General features: G+C 44.0%; 1 protein-coding gene across 1 annotated transcript in view; it reads right to left on the reverse strand.

Moving 5' to 3' along the window:
* The window catches only part of LOC119430351 (phospholipid phosphatase-related protein type 2-like), a 77,098-nt gene that overhangs the window by 18,003 nt on the left and 39,274 nt on the right, over positions 1–19,821 (reverse strand). The window lies entirely within an intron of this gene.

The raw sequence follows: 19,821 nt of genomic DNA on the forward strand, positions 1-19,821 counted from the left end.
GTTGCTGGAGTATCAGAGAAATTCAGAAGGATCTTCAACAAACACAAGATCCCAGTACATTTCAAACCCAGCAGGACTCTCAGACAGAGGCTGGTCCACCCTAAGGACAGAACACCCATACACAAACAGAGTGGTGTAGTGTATGCGGTCCAGTGCAGCGAGGACTGTCCAGACCTCTACATTGGAGAAACTAAACAGCCTCTTCACAGACGCATGGCTCAACACAGGAGAGCCACCTCCTCTGGACAAAATTCCGCAGTTCACCTCCACCTCACAGATAAGGGACATTCTTTTGAGGACCAAAATGTGCACATTTTGGACCGAGAACACAGATGGTTTGAGAGGGGGGTGAAGGAGGCAATTTATGTAAAAAGAGAAAAGCCGTCTCTTAACAGAGGAGGAGGCCTCAGATTTCCACTTTCAAAAACCTATAATGCAACTTTAAAACAGATTCCCAGCCGTTTTTCACACCTGATGGGAACAGAGGGGCCTCGACTGTGAATTAGAGGAACAAAGACCTACTGTTTAGGTGTTTAGGTGTGAACTGCCAATCTACACATGTGTGTGTGTGTCTTATCTCACTCAGCCTTATAACCTGTATCTCTCACTCTCTGCTCTTTGAATTGAGAAAGCTCCTCGGATGAGGAGCGAAACGTCTTCTGTTACAAATAAAGTCCAGTTGTTTTCATATTGAACGCTTTTTGAATTCATCATGTCCTGGATGACTGAGAATCTTCACCAGCTTAATGAGCTGCTGGAAGCCACAGCTGTCAAGGCAGGATGTGAAGTCTCTGGTGAGGGGGTTGTTGTCTTCATCCATATGAATGTTGAAGTCTCCAAGCAGAATAATGTTGGGTGAAAGAGCTGAGAGATGGGCGGTTAGAGCAACAAAGTCATTTATAAAAGAGTTGTTAATTTTGGGTGGACGGTAGAAAGTGGCAATAATGGTGGGGGTAGGGCCAGAGAGTTGACACACAGTGTGCTCAAAGGAGGGAGAGGGAGGTGTGTGAACCGGCGTGACCTTCCAGTTCTCGCGGTGAATTATCGCGATACCTCCTCCGCGGCCGGACTCGCGGGATTTGGCGATGTAAACAAACCCCGGTGGGGTAGATTCATTCAGGTGGAAAAAGTCATTTTGTTGTTGCCACGTTTCTGTTAGACAAATAAAATCTAGCTTACGGTCGGATAATAGGTCTTGAATAAGCTGACCTTTGCCAGTGAGTGAGCGAACGTTCAGAAAGCCAAACTTTATGGAGGAGGAGTTGATAGCGACCGGAGCATTAGCCGACCGAGCTAGGCTAGCTAACATGCTACTTCTGTTAGCGGCCCGAGTATTGCTGCGTGTAGAATGGTGAGAGTCAGACCAGATGGAGTTTATGGGGTTAAACTTGTCAGCATGGAGTCTACGGCGGGAGCCACGGTGAATGTATCTCCGGCGAGGATGGAAGGCAATGTCCTGAAGAGGGAGCACAGGTGGCACGGCTGGTAGGAAACGAAGGCGAAGGAGCTCGATTGCTGAGTAATGGAGAAGAACAGACACCGGGTGGTGGTGGATGAGCAGCTGGAAAGTCCAAAGCAGAGCAGCAGGTAAATCCTAATAAACCGCATGGCTGATATTGAGACGGATCAGAGACTTGGTGTAGTGGAAAAGGCAGGAAGGATTGAATAAAACAGAAAAAAGCAAAAAAGCACAATGAGCAGCGGCAGCCAGGATGCGCCAGCGTTCGCTCACCGGAAGTAGAAAAGTATTTGGGAGATGATTACCCGCTCTCAACGTAATTTATACGGACTGGGTGGGGCCCACACGACAGGTGGGTGGGGACTAAAGTTTTCAGTGCTACGCTTTGAGTGACGTGATAAAACCCACTAGCGAATGGCCTTAAAGGGCTACGCCTATACTCATAGAATCTGGGGTTACAGTACGTAACCAACGTTTTCAAAACGTAAAGAAAGGAAGATCCATCCATCCATTATCTTGACCTACTTGTTCCATTACGGGTCACGGGGGACGCCGGTGCCCATGTCCAGCAATCATTATGCGAGGGGCGGGGTACACCCTGGACGGGTCGCAAGTCTCTCACAGGGCCACATAGAGACAAACAACCATTCACTCTCTCACTCACACCTAGGGGCAATTTAGAGTTACCAATCAACCTAACATGCATGTTTTTGGTCTGTGGGAGGAAACCGGGGTACCCGGAGAAAACCCACGCATGCACGGAGAGAACATGCAAACTCCACACAGAAAGGACCCTGGAGCAGAGTTTGAACCAAGGACCTGCTCGCTGAGAGGCAGCAGCTCTACCAGTTGCGCCACCGTGCTGCAGAAAGGAAGATATAAGATTTATTTTTATTAACAAGTCATCAAATGGATATAAACATATAAAACTAATAGCCTAAAAAATCAACTCTAAAGATTGGCTATTATACAGATGAACACAAATATTTTTAGAGCGAAATTATTTGGAAAAATATAGAACAAGTCTATTTTAATTTAGATATAAAGAAAGTCGTGCAACATTAAGCTGAGTCATGCTGTCGCAGATGACGGAGCGATTTAACGTTCACCTGCACTGCATCACAGAAACTGTGTGTGCATGAAAAATACATGGAAAAGACCTGCAACAAAACTCATGCTAATATTTTAATAAACAAAATATAACTAATAACAGACAGAGGGTAAAGATGGATGGATGGCTGAAAGAGTAACAGTAACCAGAAACTAATTATGCACAATCTTGAATTACAACAATAACGGGACGGAAAAGATAGCGAATAATAAAAATGATCAAAATTATATTAATAAGAATGGCACAAACGTGAACAAAATAAAAAGCGCATACAGACCCTTTCCAAAACATTAGAATATGATGGAAAATGTGTTTAACTTCTATAATTCTATTCAGAAAGTTAATTTTCAATAGATGATAGATTCAGGGCCCACAATTTAAACTATTTCAAGTATTTATTTTTGGGCTTCCAGCTCATGAAACCCACAAAAATAGGATATCAAAAATTAGAAAACTGTGAAGACATCAGCCCAAATTTTTCAGGGCATGAATGATTTAAACTGAGTGTGACACTAATCATCTACTAAACTCAAAGCACCTGCACAGGTTTTCCCAGGTGTCATTAAATTGCTTCAGTTTGGTTCAATTGTCTCAGTAGCTGTTAAAAAAGAAGATATTGATATACCAATAAAGTTATCTAAATCTGAAGGCAAAAGTATAGTTTGGAAAGAAAGCAAGAAATTATGGGAAATGAGCTGGAATAATGAGACAAAAGGGAGACATTTATATAGGATACAGAATACTGTTGATGTTAAAAGAATCAGAGGAATAAATAGGAGGGAGGAGATAATTATAAATAGAATAAGAACTGGACATAGTTTTTTGAATGGCACTCTTTTTAAGATGGGGAAACATCTTACTGGTTTATGTGATTGGTGTAATACCACAGAAACAATAGAACATGTTTTTATTAATTGCAGGAAATATGTGGGTCAAAGAAGATTATTGAGAATGGAAATAGGTTGTAATAGGGAACTAAAGTTTGAAAATGTGGCTTCGCAGCTGAATAGTGATGAAGGGAAAAGAAAGATATTTCATTTTTTTAAATAATACTGGACTCGATAAGAGAATTTGAGGAAAGAAATTAATTTATAAACGCCAAGAGATGGCAGTAGTGCAACATTGATGGATGCAAGCTGCCGTTAAAAACCAAAGAAGAAGAAGAACAGATTTGAGATTTTAACAAAACATTTATTGACAAATCTAAAATGTACAGAATACGATTAAAAAGACAAGATATTCACATCAGGTCAAAACTTAAAATAATTAAATTAGATGGTTATTAAATAACAGATTTTCCTGAGTTGATATGTTGCATAAGATCCCATTAAAACCCCATAGCTGCACAAAAGTTTTCATATTCCCAGTGGCTTTGTGGAAGAAGAACTCTAGCTTCAACCTGGCCTTGACGTTACATTTCCACAGGGCCACGGCATCGAGATGAGGACCAGCTTGGATTCTATCTCTACGAGATAAATAAATAGCCATTTTTGCTTCGGCAATTAAAAAAAGACAAAATTTGGCACTTTGGTTTGTTTTCCTTGCTGAAACGCAGTCCATAAATAAATACAGAACTGGTAAAAACGATGCCAAAACAGCTAAAAACACTCATCAATAAACTAAAAAATGTCAACAGTCTTCTACAATCAATAAAAACATGAAAAACACTCTCAGACAGACCACAGAAAGGACACTCATTTAAAACCCCTGGACTAAAAACCGATAAAAACGAGTTTGTTGCAATGGCTCCATGTAAAATCCTCCATTGGAGATCGCCAGTCCGTTTTTTTATCGGAGGTTTGTACAGCGTCCTCCACTGAGGGGTTTGTCCTCTCAGACGGTCTGCCCACACGCTCACTTGTCTGTTCTTTAAAGTTCTTTCATTTAATACTTTGACACAGTTTTTATAGAGTACTTTTGGGCTCGTACTCTGGAGGCACATCTGTGAGTTTTTTTCATACAGCAAAGGACCGCTGTCTTTTGTGAAGCCAGTGGTCAGTGTCACATTAGGTACTGGGTCTGTTGGGTCCGGCAAAACCTTTCTTTCGTGGAGTAGCTGCAGGAGACTCCTCCCTCCGGCCGTCATCCTCTCTTTCAAGAGGTCAAGGAAGCGCTACACAGTTCTAATGGACCTGACTCCTAGTAGAGAAACAACGGCCTGGGTGTTGGAAAAGTCCGGTCCAGCTGCCTCCACCAGATGTTTCACAGTCGTTGTCTTGGACCTACACAGCATCTCCGACAATCCTGGTATTGTGCCACGACACACATCCAGTCTGGACCCACATACTAAAGGCTCTTCTAAAAACCAATGCAGAGAATTATGCGCCTGTGAATGATATAGTTTAAAAAGTCCACAGGATTTAAAAACACCTTGATAAAACTGAGGCAATCCCTTTAAGTTGAAAAGACTAAAATCAGTTAAAAACAGAGCAGCATCCAGGCCCAGTAAATTGGCACGTCTGAGGATACAGCTGGCCACATCCCTCCACACAGAGAGATCCAGTCATGTATTTCTGAAGAAACTGTAAGCGAAAGGTTGCTGTTCTACTGGCCAGGTGGACAAGGCCCTGACCCCCCTCCTCTCTTGGTAAAAACAATACAGACTGTGGCACCCAATGTCGACTATTCCAGAAGAAGTTGACCATTTCTGACTGTATTTTTGCAAGCAGGCCAGATGGTGGGTCTAAAACAGATAATTTGTGCCACAGCTGTGATGCAACAAGGTTGTTGAAAACCAGCACTCTGCCTCGGTAAGACATTTGAGAGTGCAGCCATCTCCATTTTGACATTTTATTATTCAGTTTTTGCTCATGTTTTCCCAGTTTTTATTTACAATTTCTTTACTGCCTAAAAACACACCAAGATATTTAAAACCGTCTTTTTTCCAAACGAGCCCTTGAGGGGGAACTGGGAGCCCACATGACCACTCCCCTATGGCCAGGGCTTCGCTCTTTCTCCAGTTCACCCTCGCAGCGGACAAGACAGAAAACTTTTCTGTTAGCTTGGTTAAAATATTGACATCTTGCTGATCTTTTATAAAAACGACAACATCATCAGCGTAGGCAGATAAAACCATATTGTTACTAAAACCAGGTAAAACCAGACCATGAACACTCAAGCGTATTTTCTGGAGGAGGGGTTCCAGGGAGAGTGCGTAGAGCATCCCTGAGAGCGCGCAGCCCTGCCGAACGCCTCTACACACCCTAAAAGGAGCACACAGGTAACCATTGATCTTCAGCACACTCTCAATGTCACTGTACAGTACCTGGATCTTGGCGATAATACCTTCGCTGAACCCAAACCCCCTCATGGTTTTCCAGAGGAGACCGTGTTCAACGCGGTCAAATGCCTTTTCTTGATCTAGTGAAATCAAGCCAATTTGTAAACCCAATGAACCGGAGACCTCCAAAACGTCTCGAATTAGGTAGATGTTATCTACCATGGACCTGCTGGGGACGCAGTAGGTCTGATCTCTGTGGATGACCTGCTCCATAACTTTTCCCAGCCTAGTAGCCAGGGCCTTGGAGAGGATCTTGTAGTCGGTACAGAGAAGGGACACAGGGCGCCAGTTCTTTATATCTTGCAGGTTCCCTTTTTTTGGCAGCAGGGTGACGACCGCCCTGCGGCAAGACAAGGGGAGTGAACCAGTGAGCAGACTCTCATTATATACTTCGAGCAGGTCTGTGGCCAGTATGTCCCAGTAGGCCTTGTAGAACTCCACAGTGAGTCCGTCGACACCCGGGGACCTCTGGCCCTGCATGCTGAAGAGGGCTGTTTGGAGTTCTTGCAGCCCCAGGGGGTGCTCCAGTTCATTGTTGTTCTCTTCAGAGACCTGGGGTAGTTCCTTGCAGAACTCCCTGAACAGTTCCTCGTTCTCCTCATACTCGCTGTGGAACAGAGAACGGTAAAACTCCACAGCCCTTTTCCTGATCTGACCTGGTTCACTCAGTTGCTGCCCTGTGTCCGACAGCAAAGAGTGGATCAGCTTTCTCTGCCCGTTCTTCCTCTCCAAGCCGAAAAAAAAGCTAGAGGGAGCATCCATCTCTGTGATGTTTTGTATCCGGGACCTGACCAATACGCCTTGGACTTTACTGTCCAGCAGGTTTGCTAAAGTTAGTCTTTTAGATTTGAGAGCTTCAATGTGCTCTCGATTCCCTGTGGATTCACTAAGTCGTTCTAATTCCATGATATTCATCTCCAGATCTCTGATAGATCTGGTAATGTCATGAGTAACATTCAGAGTGCGCTGCTGACTCAGCAGTTTTATCTGAACTTTCCCATTGTCCCACCATTGTTTCAGACAGTTAAAATCAGTCTTTCTCTGTCTAAAACCAGACCAAAAATAACTTAAAATTTCTTTAAAACCTTGATCGTAAGTTAGAGCTGAGTTAAAGTGCCAGTAAGCGCTTCTAGGTAAAATGTTTCTAATAAAAAACACTACCTAAAAGCAACGAGTGATCTGTAAAAGCCACTGGTAAAATCTGGCATGTTTTTTCTTTAATGTGGGACCACGTGTACTGCCTGGAGCCTGCGTGCATCCTCCTCCATACATCCACCAGGCCATGAGAAGAGACCAGCTGCCGCAGAGCGTGTTGGGCCGCTGGATGCGGCTCTGCATGATTACGGTCTAAAAACTCGTCTTCTGTACAATTAAAATCCCCTCCTATAAAAACATAATCTTCAGGCCCACAATCACCCAACCTTTCCCCAATTAAAAAAAAAAAAAACGCTTTTTCTCTGCATTGGTGATGGGAGCGTAGATATTAATAAAAACTATACTAAAATGATCAAACTGTGTCCTGACTAAAAGACACCTCCCCTGAACGACATGTTCAATTTCTGTAGAGTTTGGGGTGAAAGCTCTAGAAAAGAGGAAGCCCACCCCTGCACTCCGGGAGGTGCCGTGACTTAAAATGACCTCCCCCCTCCACTCTCTAGCCCAGTCTGTTTCCATTAAACCATCACTGGGAGTTTCTTGCAGGTAAACAACATCTATTTTCTTTTGGTTCAAAGTTTGATAAATTAAAGCCCGTTTTTCAGCCTCCCTCGCCCCGTTAAGATTCAAAGATGCTATTTTAAAAGAATCCATATTGGGTAAGAAGTTAAAAACAAAATACCAAAAGACTATAAAAAATAATAAAATACTACTGTGCATCATTTAATTCAGAGTTGTTTTCTAACTTTGGTCATTATTTTCTTTAATCTAAAAACTTCTGTGTCTGTAAAACCTGATACCTCTTTGTTTCTGATGTGATACCGTGCGGAAAAATAAAACAGTTTTAAATCAGGGAAAAAACTGTCAATTTTTAATCCTCTGAATCCTTTAGTGTCTTTTAAAAAATTCCTAAAAGACTCTACAGGGTATCTAGGCTCTTTGCAACTCATTTGTGACACAGATATTTCACTGCTGTCAGAGAAATAGCTCTCAGCGTCGCTGCTGTCTGACAAACCCTTCTTCTCTGCAGCCAACTTACTGGCCTGCTTACTGGCCTGCTTACTGGCCTGCACAGCAGCGACCGTGTTCTTTCTTTTGCTTCGTCTTTGGGACGGGGTTGAAACCTCCAGCTCCATGGCCTCCTCTGTTTCACCTGTCTTTCTCTCAACTTCAATATGAAGTGACTCTGCACTGTTCTGTCCTTCATCGTGTCCATCTGCCTGCACCTCTTTTTTCTCACTTTCATCTGCACACACTAAATACTCCTCATCGCCCCTCACCCTCTCCTTTTTCCCTGCACACTGTCTCTTTCCATCACTTCACTTTTACCACCATTCACCCCATCACCACCACCATTCACCCCATCACCACCACCACCACCACACACCTCCGTGCTGCCACCTTTCTCCACACACACACTCCTTATTTCTTCACAGTCTACAGCTGGCACCTCAACAGTTTCAGAACGTTCCTCGTTAGCGGGGGCTGCGGCGGCGGGCACCCCCGCAGCGGCGGCGGGCCGCCCCGCCCGCACCGCACAGGTCCCCCACCTGCTCGGCAGCAGCGGGCCGCTGTTTGTCCGGCTCGGCTCTGCTTGGACACATTTTAACCATGTGTCCCTCCTGACCACATCCAAAGCACTTCATGGTTGAAGAGGTTGCAAAAAGCACATCATCAAAATCGTCCAGTCTAACGTGAAAGCGCAAGTTTAGCTCTTCGTCACGTCTATTTAATATCATGTACAGTTGTCTCCTGTGTGAGACAACATGTTTTAAAAGTGGCGATTTGCACCTTGTCAGAACTTTTCTGATGGGTGAAGCCACCTTCCCATGCCGAGACAGCTCTTTTATCAGAAAATCATCACTTATAAACGGTGGCACATTCAACAACATAACTTTGGTTGTAGGTAGCGCGAGCGGCGATACTTGTAACAACAAAGCGTTCACAGAAACGCCCACCTCCACCAGCTGTTGAGCTTGCTCCATCTTCTCCACAAACAGAACCACAGCGCCATTCATCCGAGCTGCAGACCTTATGGACCCATGTCCGATCACCTCACCAACAGCCAAACAAACTTCTTCCACACTGCACGGAGAACCAGTGCCCACCTTGACACCGTTCTTCCGTGTCAGTGTGGAGAAATCTCCACCACCAACCACCATGACGCCGTCAGACGCCGGCCAGTCAGGCACGCCTGACGGCCACACCCAAACCAACAATAAAACCCTTAAAACGTGACGAAACTAAACAAAATCACAATTTAAACAAATAACATTAACACCCAGTGAAAAAACAGTAAGAAAGAAAAGTCAAAGATATAGAATAAACAATATTCTCACACTCGCTCTTCCTCCACTCCTCCACACACCCTCCTCTCACAAGAAGAAGAAGAAGAAAAACAACAACAACAATTGTCTCAGTTCACCAGTGCATACAGGGATCAGAGGGAATGAAGCAGCAGACAGGGCAGCAAAAGCAGCAACAAAAGATCAAGTCAACTTTACAATATCCATCAGTAAATCAGAAGTAAGAACCACAGTGAAACAGAAACTGAAGGAAAAATGGCAAAAACAGTGGAAAGAAGAGCACAAAGGAAGATGGTACTACAGAATTCAGAGACAAGTGGGAGAAATGAGAACAGGAGGGAGGAACAGAAGAGAAGAAAGACTAATAACCAGATTAAGGTCGTTTTCACACTAGATAGTCATGAAGACTCGGTTCGGGACCAACATTCATGACCTTTTGTTACATTTGAGCTGGAGCGTTTGCATTCACACTGCACTGTGCAGTCGAGTCAACCTGTTGAACCAACCTGTTGAAGCAACCTGTTGAAGCAACCTGTTGAACCAACCTGTTTCCCCGCTCGTCTGTGGGGGCGCTGCACCAAGAACTACTGAAAGAAACGACACAAAAACCTCTGAAGACACGTCTTCTTCTTCTTCTGTAAATAAAAATAAAAACGAAGTGGCATCAAGTTTTATCAGTTTTAGGAGTTATATTTTGTTATTTTTCAACAATGGACTCAGCATGAGCAGAAGATGAGACAGAAGACCATGGAGAATATTGTTTTCCACACAAGTCAGCTGACGACTCCATATAAGAGAAATGTGTGTTTGTTTGTCCTGAGGAGCGGGTCTGGTCTGTTTACATTCACACTGTACTGGAACCACGATGGAGTTCGCTTCTACCGGACCCAGACCTAGGTTTTAGCCCGGGCCAGAGTTTGCCTTTTTGTTCCGTGACAGAGTTCGATGGCGCGTTCACACCTCCCTAAAGGAACCGGACTTTGTAGGAAAAGGAGCTAGAGTTGGATTAAAGCGACTAAACAGGGCTGGTGTGAATGCAGCCTAAGATTTGGACACACCGGACTTAACAGCACACTACACAAGATTCAGAAACATGATACAGGACAATGTGAGCACTGTGGACAGGAGGAAACAAGAGAACATGTCATTTTGGTCTGTCAGAAATATGAACATCACAGAAGGCGTATGATAGAACAATTAGGGAAAATCAAAGAAACATTTAGTATAATAAATATATTACAAAAGGAAATAAGAAGTAAGAGTATTCAAATCATTATACATTTTTTTATAAACACAAAATTAGAAAAGAGAATATAAACATACAGACATAGCCAATTTGATCCACACTCCACACCAGTAGGTGGCGGTAATGCACACCTTCCGTTGTTTGCCAACCACCATAAAACTCCATTGGAAAGAAGAAGAATTTTCTCAGTTTGGTTCAATATAGTGAAGACTGCAGACATATTAACTGGCCAGAAGACCATCATTGATACCCTCCATAGGATGGGTAAGCCACAAAAGTTCATAGCTAAGGAGGCTGGCTGTTAACAGAGCGCTGTGTCCAAGCACATCAATGGAAAGTCTAGTCGAAGGGCAAAATGTGGCAGGAGAAGATGCACCAGTAAAAGAGATGACCGTGGGCTTCAGTGGATTATCAACCAGAGAAGATTCCAGAATCTGAAGAGATCCAGAAAGAGTGGAATGAGGCAGGAGTCACAGCTTCAAAAACCACCACATTCAGACTCATCCAGGAGATGGACTACAACTGTCGGGTTCCTCTGTCCTTTTCCTATGAAAGTAAAGTGTGTCTTTCATTCAGAAATTAAGGTCCAAGTGTTTGGATGAAGAAGGGTGAGGAACAGAACCCATACTGGTTGAGGTCCACTGTGAAATATCCACAGTCAGTCATGATCTGGGGTGCAGTGTCCGGTGCAGGTGTTGGTAAACTCTGCTTTCTTCAATCCAAGGTCACAGCAACAGTCTACCAGAATGTTTTAGAGGACTTCATGATTCCTTCTGCTGAGGATCTGTATGGAGATGCAGAGTTCATCTTCCAGCAGGACCTGGTCCCTGCCCATGCTGCCAGAAGCACCAAAACCTGGTTTGATGCCCATGCCACAGTGCCTGACTGGCCAGCCAACTGGTCGGACCTAAACCCCATTGAGAATCTATGGAGTCTTCTCAAGAGGAACATGAGGAGCACCAGAGCAACAACAAAGAAGATCTGACAGCATCAAGGAAATCTGGGCTTCCATAACTCTCACAACCAAATATTGAAGATTGACATATCATTTTGAAAGGACCATATTTTGATTGATTTGTTGTGATCCTAAGTCCTTTCTTGTTTTATTGTTGTTTTTTTTTGTGTGTTTTTAACAAAAACTGAGAAGTAGTGTGGACTGATGTCTTCACAGTATTCTAATTTATTGAAATCCTGTTTTTGTGGGTTTCATGAGCTGGAAGCCCAAATTGTGTAAAAATAAACAAATAAATACTTGAAATTGTTTAAATTGTGGACCCTGAATCTATCATCTATTAAAGATTAACTTTTTGAATGGAATTATGAAAGTTAAACAACTTTTCCATGATATTCTATTGTTTTGGAAAGGGTCTGTAGGGCAGCACAGTGGTGCAACTGGTAGAGCTGCTGCCTCTAAGCGAGCAGGTCCCTGGTTCAAATCCCGGTCCAGGGGCCTTTCTGGGTGGAGTTTGCATGTTCTCTCCGTGCATGCGTGGGTTTTCTCGGGGTGCTCCGGTTTCCTCCCACAGACCAAAAACATGCATGTTAGGCTGATTGATTGGTAACTCTAAATTGTCCCTAGGTGTGAGTGAATGGTTGTTTGTCTCGTTTGTCTCTGTGTCCCTGTGATGGACTTGCGACCTGTCCAGGGTGTCCCCCGCCCCTCGCACAGTGATTGCTGGACATGGGCACCGGCGACCCCATGACCCAAAATGGAATAAGCGGGTAAAGATAATGGATGGATGGATGGAAAGGGTCTGTATATTCATTTGGCTCTGTGCCAGGTCATCATGCAGCAACAGCCTCGTTTCTTCAGCTATGAACCTGCAAAATAATTAGACCAGAGTTGCCTAAATACAAAATTATAAATATATTTTAAAAGCTGTCAAGAATTTATTGTGTGTTCTACTTTGTACTTACATGCTTTTGTCATGTAAGAACAATATTGCCCTGTAGAAAGCAGTCCTTTGCATGGCCAGCTGAGAGCATTGTGGACCTGAGTGAGCGTGCACCTGACATGCATCAGCAGGTGTCATCATTTTAAGTTTGTTAAAATGATGACACAGGAAATGTGCAGCTCCGCAGAGAGAAAGGAGCAGATTCACTCAAAATATGCACCGTCCCCTAAGTCATGAATAAAGATTCTGCGCCCCAGTACTTCTGTGGCACACAAACGCGAGTCTGTACATGTGTGATGACTGACGGTGTTGCTTCAGTTTCTCAGAGGCAAACAAGGTTGATCATGGGATATTTGTCACCCTCTAGTTCCCTCTGTGCACAGTAAAACGGTTCTAGAAATGTGACTAAAAAGCCCAACATGTTGGAGGAGATGTTGTCCATGCGTGCCTGTTCCCCGCGAGTGTCTTCTCACAGCTCGTTGTAATGTCTTGCACTGACTAGAGACAGTGCTGAATCTTGTCTCATCCATCTGGAGTACAGTCTTTGGGAGCTGTACCACATTGTTTTCTTTAACGCTCAAGAGCTTTGGCAGCCATGATGGTCTCACCTATTTCTGGAGCGATTTCGGCAAGTCCATCAGGGTCCAGAATCCAGACCTCAGACTTTGCACCGTGCTGGCTTTGGAGTGAGTTCTCCCGTTTTTAGCTTTTCTTTTATACTTTCTTGCTCCATTAGGTCACTTAATTGTGCGCAGGTCAAGTGCTAATCCTCAGATGTGTCATAAGAGGCGCAAAGCAGGGTGGGTGGGGCCATGCATAATTGTTGCACAATGCGCCACCATGGCTGCTCTCTTTTCACAGTCTGAATAACTTCTGCACTCTGTTTTATTTATCTACATTCCTCATCAGTAAGCATACTGTTACTACCTCCTCCTCTAAGTACATTGACACAGTGCTATATTGTGCATTATTATTTAGCTTGATTTCTGCTGTATGATTCATAAAACTGCATCAAAGCCCAACACCGGGGGGGGGGTACTCCCCAGTCGCTGCTTCCCTCTGCCGTGCCAAAAGGTGATGCAGGTGCAGATGCTCTCCACCACACAGCACCAGCTCCTCAGGACAGTGCCCCACCCCCCCACCCCAGCTCCCAAGTCCAGATCTCCACAGCTTCCTTGTTTCACAAACACACAGAGTCATCCCCCTGTGATTATCTGAGAAGGGTTCTCTGCAGACTGAAATTGGGTGTTTCTAAAGAATAGGTGTTTCAAGAGGACAAACACTGATTGGCAGCTGTATCTGCTGCTCTTTAGGGAAGAAGATTCTCTTTAGTTCTTGTAGGCTGCACCTGACACAAGTTGGCTTGAGTCTGGTCTGGGTACAATGAAATATGAAGCATCTGAAGCGAAACCTGCTCCTATTTGTCAAAAAGTCTGGTCTCAATTAAAGATCATGAGTCCTGTAACGAGATAATGGCCCAAAACAAAACGTTCTTTAGAAGTTCTTCTATGAGATGTGATCTTTGATAGGAGCTGAAATATGGAGAAGGACTGACCCTTAAAATGTGAGACAGCTGACGAAGTTAACCAGTAAACAGAATACCTGCTCCAGTTGCAGAAATCTGACAGAACCTGACAATCACTCATCTGCAGCGACTGATTTAAAAGTTGAACAAGAAAATGTGAAGTTAAAGAAACATCCTTTGTCCCAAGGTCAGTTTTAGTATCATTATTATTTTGGTTACTTTAATTTTCTTTCTTTATGAATTGATTGTAACTATTTTCACATTATTCAACAACCAAAACAGATTTTGTTTTTAATGTAGTGGCTAGGTATTAAAAACAAACATTTAGCCCTCCACACTACCCATTTATGTTGCTCTTATTTTGAAATGTAACCGGAAGTTCTGTGTTGAGAGGCAGAAAGAGAAGTTATGGAGACACCGCTAATGTCAAGCCGGCTCACACAATTTGCCTGCCGTTATACTTAGGTTATACTTTCTTAATAAGTCTCCTGAAGCCCCCAGTATACTCCTGCGTACCTCAAAACGCGGAGGTATGCGCTTACCTCCGCAGGGCATGTCCGCACAAAGCTAAAGTTTTACGACCACGTACATGGTGTCGCACAATAAACTCTATATGGACGTCCTAAAGTACACAAAGAAGGAACACCACTCAGACCCATTGTCAGCAGCATGAACTCGGTGACATACAATATTGCTAAACATCTGGCTGGTATTTTAGCTCCTCTTGTTGGAAACACCTCATCACATAAAGAAGTCCATTGAATTTACCAACAAAGTTCAACATTAGAAACTAACCCTGGGAGAAACCCTTGTATCGTATGATGTGACTTCTCTTTTCTCTTGCATACCCATCTCTGAAGCAGTAGAAACCGTCAGAAAACGATTCCGACAAGACAATGACTTAATCAACAGGACCAACTTCACCCCAGACCAGATCTGCACCCTGTTGGACCTCTGCCTCTCCACCACTTATTTCAAGTTCAATGACAGTTTTTACAGACAGAAGCACGGCTGTGCCATGGGATCTCCAGTGTCACCCATTGTTGCCAATCTCTATATGGAGGAAGTGGAACAGAGAGCCCTACACTCCTTTGAGGGAACAATGCCAAGCCATTGGTTCAGATATCTAGATGATACCTGGGTCAAAATCCAAGCCAAGGAAATAGAAGCGTTCACCAGACACATTAACTCGGTCGATAACAACATCAAGTTCACTAGAGAAGATCCAAACGACAACAAGCTGCCTTTTTTGGACTGTTTGGTTCAGATAGAAAGAGAGGACAGCCTCAACATTGAAGTTTACAGAAAACCAACCCACACAGACCAGTATCTTCTGTTTGACTCTCACCATCCACTGGAACACAAACTCTCTGTCATCAGAACTTTACAGCGTCGGGCCAACGCATCCCCACGAAGACAGAAGGTAAGGAAAAGGAACAGAAACACATTCAAGAAGCTCTTCAAACATGTGGATATCCTAACTGGGCTTTTGTCAAGTCAGCGAGGAAATCTACAAAACATCCCAATAAACAGAAAAAGGAGAACAACAGACGGAAAAACATTGTCATCCTTTATGTTGCTGGAGTATTAGAGAAATTCAGAAGGATTTTCAAAAAACACAACATCCCAGTACATTTCAAACCCAGCAGGTTTCTCAGGTCATTTTCACACCAGATGGTCTGGTAGACTCGGTTCGGGACCAATATTCATGACCATTTGTTTACATTTGAGCTGGTGCGTTTGCATTCACACTGCACTGTGCAGTCAAGTCAACCTGTTGAACCAACCTATTCCCCTGCTTGCCTGTGGGGGCGCTACACCAAGAACTAATGAAAGAAACGACACAAAAACCTCTGAAGACACATCTTCTTCTTCTGTAAATAAAAACAAAAACGAAGTGGCATCAAGTTTTAGCAATTTTAGGAGTTATAGTTTGTCATTTTTCAAAAATGGACTTAGAATGAGCAGAAGATGAGACAGAAGACCATGGAGAATATTGTTTTTCCACACAAGGCAGCTGACGGCTCCATATAAGGTAAGATAAATGCGTGTTTGTTTGTCCTGCGGAGCGGGGCCCGGTCTGTTTGCATTCACACTGTACTCGAACCGTGCTGGAGTTCGTTTCTACCGGACCAAGACCTAGGTTTTAGCCCGGGCCAGAGTTCGCCTTTTTGTTCCGTGACAGAGTTTGATGGCGCGTTCACACCTCTCTAAACGAACCGGACTTTCTAGGAAAACGAGATAGAGTTCGATTAAAGCGGACTAAACAGGGCTGGTGTGAATGCAGCCTATATCTCTATATTGGAGAAACCAAACAGTTACTTCACAGACTCATGATTCAACAATACCATACCAATTTATTTATAAAGCACTTAAAACAGCAACAAGGCCAACCAAAGTGCTGTACAGACAAAATAACAGGTAACGCACAAAGCAATATAAAAAATGAGGTAAATCAGAATATAGACAAAAAACGATGCAGATAATGATGACAAACCAGTGTGGAGCATACAGGATCAAAACACAGATCATCTTGTGTTGAAAGCTACTGAATAGTAGCGAGTTTTTAAACGGGACTTGAAAACCAAGAGGGTGGGGGCCTGTCTGACAAGCAGAGGTAACTCGTTCCAGAGTCTTGGTCCTGCTACAGAGAAGGCCCTGTCACCTCTGCGCTTAAGCCGAGTCCCTGGAACTGTGAGGAGCAACTGGTCCGCTGACCTCAGGGAGCGTGGTGGGACATACGGCTGTAGCAGATCAGAGAGATGGGGGGGCCGACACTGTTCAGTGATTTGTAGACATACATGAGTATTTTGAACTGGATTCGAAAGTGAACCGGTAACCAGTGTAGTGAGGCCAAAACTGGTGTAATGTGCTCTCTTTTGCCTGTACTGGTTAAAAATGGGGCTGCTGCATTCTGGACCAGTTGTAGTCGTGCAATGGAGGTCTGACTGATACCAAACAGGAGCGAATTGCAGTAATCAAGCCTAGATGTAATGAATGCATGTATTACTGTCTCCAGGTTCTTTTTGGACAATATGGGCTTCAGTTTAGACAGCCGCCTCAGTTGGAAGAAACATGATTTAACAATCATGTTTACATGATTGTTAAGTTTCAGGGAAGGGTCCATTATCACGCCCAGATTAGTGACTCTTTGTTTTTCTGACAGGGTTAGAGCGGAAAGGTCGATGCAGTGGTTTGTGATTGTGTCGTTGGGAGGGAACAACATGACTTCAGACTTCTTTTCATTGAAACTTAAGAAATTTAAAGCCATCCAGTCCCTGATGACAGCCAGGCAGTTGAGCAGAGGTTGAATAGAGCATGTACCATTGTGTCTTAGGGGGAAGTAAATTTGACAGTCATCGGCGAAGAAGTGGAAGGGCATGTTGTGTTTTCGGAAAATAGCACCAAGCGGCAGCAGGTATAAAGAGAATAGGAGGGGACCCAGTAGGGGACCCTGTCGAACCCCCCCATTTAAGCTTTGCCTCTACAGAACTAAAATCCTTGATGGAGACACAAAAGGATCTGTCAGTGAGGTAAGATCTGAACCAATTGAGGGCTGATCCTGTGACACCCACCCACTGCTCCAACCTAGCAATGAGGCTCTCATGGTCGATGGTGTCAAAGGCGGCTGTGAGGTCCAACAGGACAAGCAGCACAGAATCACCGGTGTCTGTGAATCTGAAGATGTCGTTAAAGACCTTCAGCAGGGCAGTTTCAGTGCTGTGGAGAGGTTTAAAGCCAGATTGGAAAAGCTCTAAGATGGCGTGATCCTCCAGGAAGCACTTCAACTGGGACTCGACTATTTTCTCCAGTACTTTAGAAACAAATGGGAGTTTGGAGACAGGCCGGAAGTTGGAAACGACTGAGGGGTCAAGGTTTGTTTTCTTTCAGGAGAGGCTGGACAGCAGCATGTTTAAAGGATTTTGGCACCACGCCAGTGGATAAACTACTGCTTACTATGGCAAGAATGGACGGACCTAGAGTAGGAAAAACCTCCTTTAGTAGTCGAGGGGGGACCACATCAAAGGGGGAGCCAGAAGGTTTCAAGCTGCACATGACCTGCTCTAGAGAAGATAGAGTGATGGGTTCAAAATGGTCAAAAGGAGCTACAGATTGAGGTGGGATGGATGGGTCATGAGTTGGAGGGGAAATGACAGCCCTGGTGGTCACAATTTTTTTACAAAAAGAAATGTAAGAAGTTGTCGCACAGCTCAGTCGAGGCTTCCAGAGGTGATGGTTCGGTGAGATGGAGAAAAGAGTTTAGGGTGGAGAAGAGTACACGTGGGTTGTGAGAGTTTGAGGTAATTATATCAGAGAAGTATTTGGATTTAGCAGCTTTTACTGTTTTCTGATAACAGCGCCAACTCTCTTTAAGTATTTGAAAAGAGACCTGCAGCCTGTCTTTCCTCCACTTTCGCTCCACCCTCCTACATTGCTGCCTAACGGCCTTGGTGACGTCACTCAGCCAAGGTTCTGCTCTGAGTTTTGATTTTTTGGTTTTAACGTGTGCAACATGATCCAGAGTCTTTAAGCAGACAGAGTTGAATTAGGATGTCAGCTCCTCAGTGGTGGTGAGAAACACTGGGGCTAAATGATCATTTCAAAGTTATAAACATCTGTGAAGCGTGTGGCAGTGAAGTGGTTAATGGTCCGGGTGCGACGTGCAGGAATGCAGGACTTAGGAGTTAGATGGGGGAGGGTGAACTCAAACCGGACTGGCATGTGGTCTGAAAAAACATTATCACCAATAACAAGATTATTAACAGTCACATCATGAGTTAAAACAAGGTCCAGTGTATGTCCACGCTCTTGGGTGGGACCGTTTACATGCTGAGTTAGATTAAATGAGTCCAATAAATCTAAAAAGTCCTTAACCAAGGGCTTCTCAGGACAGCACAAGTGCAAATTAAAGTCACCAATAATGAAAAGATGCTCATATTTTGGTGTGATTTCAGCCAAGAAGTCAGAAAACTCATTTATGAAATCCTTAGATCGAGGTGGGCGGTAGACGAGTGCAAATAAAGTCTGAGGTGGATGTCCGAGTTCAAAGACGCTCAGTTCAAAGCTGGCATGTGAAACTGGGATGGGCAGTTGTTTACAGTCAAAAGTTGATTTGAATATTGTTAATAATCCACCACCGCGCTGGCCTGATGGCCGCTGGGTGTTAAAACACAGACTGTTCGAGGGCAGTAATTCCGTCAAGGCGCTGGACTCACCCGGAGACATCCAAGTCTCTGTGATGCACAGAAAGTCCAAATCGTGCTGTTGAAAGTAATCCCTGAGGATAAAAGTTTTGTTGGTAGCAGATCTTGCGTTGACCAAACACATCCGGATATTGTCCAAAGTAGAGCCAGCAGCGGTGGAGTTAGCGTGCGCTAATGGCCGCAGGTTTTCAATAACAGCCCAGAGGTACGCTGATAATGGTCCAGATAAGCGACATCAGTGCCAGAAAAACGAAGATCCAAAAGTTGTCTGTCATACACCAGCAGAGAGTTGATGTCAATGATGAGGAATACAAAAAACAAAAATAATCCGAACACCATCAGCAGAGGTGGATTGCAAGCCATGTACACGGGCACCATCTTACCGGAAGTTCGGTGCAATGGAACAATGGAAAGCCACCTCCTCTGGACAAGACTCAGCTGTTCACCTCCAGCTCATGGTTAAGGGACACTCATTTGAGGACCAAAATGTGCACATCTTAGACCAAGAAAACAGATGGTTTGAGAGGGGGGTGAAGGAAGCCATCTATGTAAAGAGAGAAACCATCTCTAAACAGAGGAGGAGGCCTCAGATTTCAATTTTCAAAACATTATAATGCAGCTTTAGGAATGATACCCAGCC

This window comes from Nematolebias whitei, chromosome 3 (genome assembly GCF_014905685.2).
Source record: "Nematolebias whitei isolate Nwh7 chromosome 3, NemWhi1, whole genome shotgun sequence".
Lineage (NCBI taxonomy): Eukaryota > Metazoa > Chordata > Actinopteri > Cyprinodontiformes > Rivulidae > Nematolebias > Nematolebias whitei.